We start from the raw sequence: 8,521 nt of genomic DNA on the forward strand, positions 1-8,521 counted from the left end.
ATGATAGACATTTCACGGCCTCTTTGTCTCTGAAAACGGACTTAGGTCGATCATTCACACAGTTTTTCAACTTATGAATGCGACGTTTTATCAGAGACCTGATAGTTTTGACCCATTCTGACAAAGTGTCCAGTTCAACTTCTTCTCGTTTAGCCCATGCTCTGGCGTAGTCCTCAATGGAATCCATAATTATTTTGAAGTTATGGTTCCAATTGATGTGTTGGGGTTCTCTAAACTTAGGACCATGAGAAATCACCTTTCGGAGATTTTCATGTTGAATTATGTTTAGATCCCCAGTTATAACATGACCAGAGGGGCTGTAATTATAAGGCGAGTGGGAACAGTCACATGTCGGTGGGTTTTTGAGGTATTGTTCTAAGTCAAGGTCCTGCAATGCTTGTTTATAGTTAAATACTTTAGGTGCAATGGTTTTGGTGTAACTGTAGGATACAATAGGAACAGACTGATTTTGAAAGTAAATAGGAATTTTAGATATTACCTCCTTGTGATGTAGAACGTTGCAGATGTTGATTGCATCAATCCCTCTATTGGTAAAGTGAACAGGAAGGAATTTCCTCTTTTCCTCGTGTAAAGGTTCCGATCTTACTGGTTTGAAAAGACGGAAAAGAGCTACATCACAAATAATACTGACTAGTCTGTATATTGGAGAAAATGTATCGATGCATCCTTTGTCAAGTGCAACAGCAGTAGATCTTGCCTTGAGTTGGAGTCTTCTTTTCTTTTCCTGTAAATAGATAAATTAGTGATAAAAAACATTGCTTCGTGTACCAGAAAGTGTGACGTAACGTTATCATGACGTATAAAGAAGCGTACTATTTTACGCGTTTAACTGCGTTGGTCTCAATGAAACGTTTTTCTGATACTTTTTAAAATCGTCATTATGACGTTGAAATTAAAAAAATTAGAAGATTTTACATGCATTGGTCACACTTTAAAGAAGACACGATTTTTATTGATTTATTTTCTGGGAATAAATTATGATAAATGTGAATCTGAATTTTGGCGGTCAAACCTGATCAATCGACATTTTCCGGTAGGCACCAACGAATGTCATAATCAATGATTTAAATTAGATAATGATCACGTGACCTTGATGACGTTATTCAGGTTTCCTATAGACGATGAAAATGATTTTGTTTTCACATTTACATGATAGACGATGTGGACAGCAGTTTTTCACGATTTCACCAAAACTTAAGACTCTTAATCTCATCAATTTGAGCCTTTTAGAGTGAAAAACAACCTAGAAAAAAGACAGTAATGCTTCATCCGAAGAGTCTAACATCGACGATCGGCTTATAACCACACAGATTGGTCCGTATGATAATATAATTTTATAAAGCGCATTTTGCGGTTTATTTTTATCCAGTAAATTTACTATAAGTAAAAAAAATATAAATTTCGAATTATTGGATCAAATAATCCACAGAAAATATGGTTTTCTCTGTTACAGTAACGTTATAGACACCAGAAGCAGTAAACCAGAGTAAAACTCAAAAAAGGCGTTTGCTTTACGTTTTTTATTTTACTTAGTTTTTGTTTGCTTCGTAGGGTCATTTTATAGGTAAGAATTGTGAAGCTCAATATAAAAATTTGTCATACCCAGTTCTACAATATGCAACCGTTTATACATGCATTTGGAATATTTTTGTCTCACAGTTGAGCCGACAGGAAATATTTCATTGCTTTAAGGAGTCTTCAAATATCGCTTTAATTACTTTTCCCCCTGTTATGTCGGGCACAGAACGTTTTTTACCTGTAACATGAAAGGACATTTTGCGCTTTGAATTTGGTACATCTGTATTAAACTGACATGACATTTGCGCTTTCACCTTATAAATCTTAATGAGTTGTAAACATTATACAAAGCGTAGAAAAAGCGTGAGTGTCTTAAAATTGAAGCGCAAACGTCTCGCGCTTGTAATGTCAAACCGTGTCTGTAGTCACGTAGTAGCGTGTTTGCTTCGAGTGCGGGAGGTCGTGGGTTCAAAAACCGGCCGGGTCAAACCAAAGACTTTAAAATTGTTATTTGCTGCTTCTCCACTAAGCACGTGACATTAAGGAGTAAGAGCAAAGACTGGTCGGCTCGTAGTTAGAATAATTTGCCGGGTAGAGAGACATGTCTTTCTGCGGACTGTTACTTGTTAACTAACACGTAAAACATCTGGCTCAGAGTGTCTGTCTAGTACAAAGTATGGTAAGTGTTCATATTACATAAGCATGTTCTTGTCCTGGATACGCATTTAATTTTACACATATCTATTAATGTTTTTGAGATCGAAAACGTCATTCTATGTAGCTTAATACAAAGATTTTCACCCCCAATCAGACAACTTTAAACTGATGAAACTACTTCAATAAAGCTCTAAAATTTATAAATGAATCAATGGAAAGAAGAAAGAATAATCTTTCAAATGGTTATAATTTAGTTATTACATAATTGATTATCATGTTATAAGTTGCTAGATTGTGATGTACATATTTGAATGATCAAATCCCAAGATTTTTGATAGATTCTCGTGCAACACTGTATGACCTCCAAAACTGTATCTCGGATTTTTCCTATTGTATTGTATTCTCTCATAAATCTTCAATGAAGTCTGCAACATTAATTCATAAGAAATCACTAAATCTAATTGGGTATAAAATTTGTTCGATTGATGGTATTGGAAATCTAAGACTCTGTTTTGAAGATGAATGGTCAAAGAACAACATGTTCTAAACATAAAGGGGACCCATCTAGAAGCTAATTTCATTAAAAACTATTTTCATGACATAAATGTATGTGTCACAATAGAAAGAAATAAATGATTTTATTCTCATAAACTAATGACAATAAGTCTATACATGTGTGAAAAAAATGATATACATTAACCAGGAGGAGAAACTTTCACATTAAAACTTTTACGTATCGACATAATTTTTTCTAAAACTGTAAGATCACTTGAGGAAACAGTTTACATAGTTTTAAGGTGTTTGCATTTTTCGAACAAAATTCCGGTAAATATTTTTTTCTTTCATTGTCGAAAGATTTACAAGACAAAATATAATGATACTCATCACCGATTTCAGCCGAGCCACAGAGACGACACAATCTATCATCGCTTGACAGATAATAATATCTCCTTGTCTCAACTGGTAAACGGTGACTACCATATCTAAATTTACAAACATATACATACAATTCAATGGTAAAATAGGTATATATTCTTCAAATTTGAAATTTGTTTTAAATATTCTAAAGCATATACCTTTAGAGGTAGAATTAATATTTTCATTCCATTCCTGTATAAATTGGTCTTTCAGTTTTTGTTCTACACATTTAAAAATCCACAAAGCAGAAAAAGAACACTGTTGATTTTAAATATTGGACATTCCACAATTGTCTAATGTTTTTTTATAAACCATTTACTCTCAAAACCATAATTATTTGAATACATAGATAATAACTTTTATAAAAGAGAGGAGAGTTTACATTCTTTTCCATGTAAAACGCGACACCAAAACTTCACCAGCTCTTACATGAATTGAAATGGGGTATCTACTCAGCTCCGTATACCCAAACAATTTGGGGTAGATTGTTTCAAATGTAGTATACGTTTGCAAAATCGCAAATCAACTCTTTCGAGTTACTCCAAGTTTTCAAAACCCCACATTTCACACCCATACAAGATATTCGTAAAATAGTTTTGTCGAACATATCTTATTGACATTCAATAGATAAATTGTTTTTTTCTACATTTTTGTAACAACTAATACATTGTTTTTGTATCTTTTTCATGTAAATACTTTCTTGTCTTTAAAGGGGCATTAGCTACGAAATACACAAAAAAATAAAACATGATTTTTTTGTTGTTCAATTATTAATGAAAGTGATATAGTGAAATACTAATCGACTTTTAGAAGCCAATTTAGTTCAATTTCGACAAAATAAGTTAAATAACATCGCCGATAAAATTATTCACTTGCAAGTACTTGCAAGTGAATAATTTGACCACTTCGAATCCGTATTCATGTGACTTTTGATTTAACCCCTTTACTGTAGATGGGTTACGCATGTATTCAACTATTAAAAGAAAACGAATGTCAACTTTAAAAGTGAAACAAGGACGAATCATTTGGTTGACTGATTCGATCCACAAACTAATCACTCTAACACAGGTAAAAACGATGATAAACATATTTTTTAACCTACGATATGAAATCAAACAGACCTAGAATAATGCAATTGCACGTGGTCGCAATCAGTTTATGTTTATATTTATGTTTATATTGGGTTATACGACCGTCGGCAGTCTTCGGAGGTCATCTCGATGGTTGATTAGATGACGCCTAAACAAAATTACAAACAAAATGTTGATACATATTAGCGAGTCCATGCATTGTTAATTGATTATTTTAGACTTTTCATACTTTTTATATACGTTTCAGTATGTTATAAATCAAATATAATAATTTGAGTCAAATCGGTGAAGATGAATTTGACAGCTAATGACCCCTTAGAAAAGAGCCACTTTTTCAGAATATAATTCCAAGATATCTATATTTATTTACTATCTCGATTTCATGATAATAATATCAAATTTCAAATTCTTTGACAGTTGACCTTTTAAATTTCTTAACTTTTGTGTTCTGCACATTTATTTTCAATTTCCATTGTTAACAATAATAAAAAAAAAATTCGTTTAGCATCAATTGTAAATCTTCACTTGATTCTGACATCAAAATTGTATCGTCAGCATACATCAAAATAAATACATGGTCGTTATCAGAATATCCGGATCTGAATCCAGCTTGATTCTCATGTAGAATCTTATATTGATCGAACAATGTACTTAATCTATCATTCAAAATAGATGTGAATATCTTTCCAATACAAGACAGATTCTTGTTATGGGTCTATTATATTTTGGTTCCATGTTACTCTCTTTTTTTCAAATAGTTAAATCATTTCCAAAAAAGCCACGACGCTTGTTTGCATCACAAATAAAACTGAATAAATAAACATAAATGTCAATTATAGAATCCAATGAAGATGAAATGTATTCATTAATAATAAGATCATCACCTAGAGACTTATTATTTTTCGATTTTTCTACCGCTTTTCTGATTTCATCTGCTGTTGTTTCCTTGTTAATCATCTCATTTACTTCTTCTGAATTTATTTCGTCTGTAATTACAATATCATTTGAATGATCTTCGTTTGTATTTATATCTTTAAAAAGTCAACCAAAGTTAGCAAAGGAATTTTTGAAATATCTCCTTGCCTATTACCGTGAAAAATTTCCAAAATTCTTTTTGACTTTTTGTTCTCATGTTTTTCAGTTTGTTTCGAAAATCTGTATTAAACCGCACAATAGCATTATCCATAGTTTTCCTATCAGAAAGTTCACTCACCCTTAGTCTCTCTTTAAATATATTTTATCCATATATCTACATAGTCTTTTTGCTTCTTTTAATGTCTTTTATGCGCTCTATTACATGTGAGACCGAAAGTAGTTTCTGCCGATTTCAAAAAAATATTACAAAATTCAAAAACTACCTCATCTACTTCTGGTTTCCGTGCGTTTACTTTTGCATCATGTAAAGACTGTATCTTAAAAAATAATTTTTCAATCATTTTTCCATCTAAATTATCTCTAAATTCTAATGTTTTTTAACACTTCCATTCACCAATTTATGGTGTAAAATTATTTGTCTTTAGATATAAATGCTTCTTGTACAGCTCAAAGTTAGTGAAATAGATGAGTGAACATCTCCAAAAAGTCTATAAAAATCGTGTACTTCAAAATCGAGTATATTCTTAATAACATTACAAGTGCATATCATATAATCAACTACACTTTTGTTTTTACAAGTCATTTTCTACCAATACTATCTTTCCAAAATCTACTATTTAAGATAAACATATTATTATTTCTCCAAAATGAATAAGTTTTCTTCCATACTTATTTACAATAGTGTCAATATTTTTTCTGAACCTTGATATGTTCATATCATCAAGAATACATATATCTGAAAATACATTTATATTATATCGGACATGTCATCATCGGTATCTTCGATTCATGGAACTCTTTGAGTATTGCAGTTCGACTATTGAAATCGCCAAGTAAACAGATGAAGTCATTATTCTTACTAACATTTTGAAACTCAAATTCAATTTCCGAAAAGCCGTCATCTGATGCATAAGTTGTATTTTAAGGGGGTATATAAGTTATATCAAATATAATATTTTGTTGAAAATCAAAAACAAAATTTTAACAAAAAACCAGAAAAAAATGGGCATTCTGTTTTTATTACAGTATTGTAACGTTCTAAATAGTGTTTGTAACCTAGAGCAATACCACCAGATTTGTAGTTTGAAATTTTCTTTCTATCATTATACTTAAAAATAAAGTTTTCACAATCAATAATGTCTATATCATCAAGTTTTGTTTCTTTTAAACAAACAATACCAAATGTATTCATAAATCTTTGAAACTCAGTATAGAATAATCGTTGCTTGACACCACATACATTTAAAGATAATATTTTAATATCTAAGTTCTTGTTTACTGTGTAACAAGTTGATCCGAGAAAGTCATTCGAATAGTTTATATTTTCACTGTTCACTGAGCTTGTTGACCCTCCATGGGTTACCTATCTTCTGTTGTTTGAGGTTTCATCGTTAGTTAGATAATCTCGAATGTTTTGTTTTCGTCTTGTGTTTGGACGTGCTCCTTGGGATTGAAGTTTCCGTCGGGTAGCATTTTCGGCTATTTCTAATGTTAGAGGCTTAATTTCTGTTTTCATGGATAAAAAGTCTGTCTCGTTTGAAAAAAGAATTTTTGTTTTGATTTCGAGCTTTCTTATAATAAGGCCACAATGACTTTCTTTTATTATTGATTTCTTTAGGAAATTGTTCTGTTTGAATCTGCATACAATTGGTTGGTTTCAAATGTTGTTCCGTCTCGATTTTTCTCTCCGCAAGCTGTCTGAATCGGTGAGCTCTGTGGATATCTATCACTGTTGTCATTTTCTTTTCATTTGTTCTGTCAACATTATTTTCAAAATTCCTTCCGTTGTATCGCTTTCTTCATTTATTTGTATTTGTCATAGGAATTCCCGGGAACACTAGGTTCTCTCGCAAAGACCGAATCTGGAGATCTAGGTGTTTTTCGTGTAGTTCATCGAGATTCTTCTGCACTTTTTGCATGTTTTCGGTCACTTCGGTGTTTTTGGATCTAATAGAAGTAATTTCAGATTTCGTGTCACATAAATCATTTCTATTCACTTCAAACTGTGTTTATAAAGTCAAAAATAAAGGCAACAGTAGTATACCGCTGTTCAGTAGTCATAAATCCATTAAGCAAAAACAAATCCAGGTTACAAACTTAAACCGAGGGAAACAAATCAACTATAAGAGGAAAACAAAGGAACAACAGAAACACTGAACTGAAACAAAAACAAAAGACAACATACATAGAAACGAACTATGTGATAACAACTGCCATATTCCTGACTTGGTACAGGACATTTTAAGAAAAAATGGTGGGTTGAACCTGGTTTATGGCTAGCCAAACCTCCCGCTTATATGGAAATGTTAAAATTACCACTAAAATGACAACATCACGTGACCGGAATACAGTACAAATAAACCCAAAAACACCCAGGACAGAGAAATACATAAATAAATAATATAATAGTACATTACAACACGTAAACCACACAATAACAACGGACACCTCCCATGAATTTACGACAGTACACCAGTACAACACAAATGATTATACACAAACGATTATAAACTGCGCGTCACGCGAATGTATCAAACTTTTTTTCTACTTCTACTTGATCTGTAATTTTTTCTACACTGTTTGAAAATTTTTGCATATATCTTTTTATTTTTTTTCAATTTTTTTACTAAAACAATCAACAATTGTAAGTTTTGTCAACATTTTTTTCACCTTTTGTCCAAAACTGTCAATTTTAATGTTTATGTCGTGTCCCATATTCATTGTAAAATGCATAACTGGTTGAATATTTGGAATAGATTTGGGGTCATAAGGATAATAGCATGTTTGCGAGGTGAAGTTTGGGGTTGGCATTTGTTGCGTCGTATATTCTGGTATGTTCGATCTTTCAGAAAGAATAGGAGAATCAATATTTGGTATGCAGGTTGCCATATTTACAGTCTATAATTTATTGACAGTATTATTTTTTGGACTCTTTTTCGGTTTGCTTACATTCTTATATTTTAAATCGTGAGTACTACTTTGTTGTATCTTACTTGGTTTCTATGTGCTATCATTTTCAGGTTTTGAATTCCTCCTTTTCTGACACTTTTTTGCAAGAACATCCCTCATAAAATAACTTTCACAATGATAGTTAACACAAGTAATTGTCCCTTTTGGGGACAAAAAAAAGTGGTCGACATATTTTCTCCACACATGCGCAATTGAAAAGGAACACGCTTTGTTTACTCTTTTAAATAAGGCACAAAAATTAAAGTATATGT

Source organism: Mytilus californianus, unplaced genomic scaffold (assembly GCF_021869535.1).
Source record: "Mytilus californianus isolate M0D057914Y unplaced genomic scaffold, xbMytCali1.0.p SCAF_6, whole genome shotgun sequence".
NCBI lineage: Eukaryota > Metazoa > Mollusca > Bivalvia > Mytilida > Mytilidae > Mytilus > Mytilus californianus.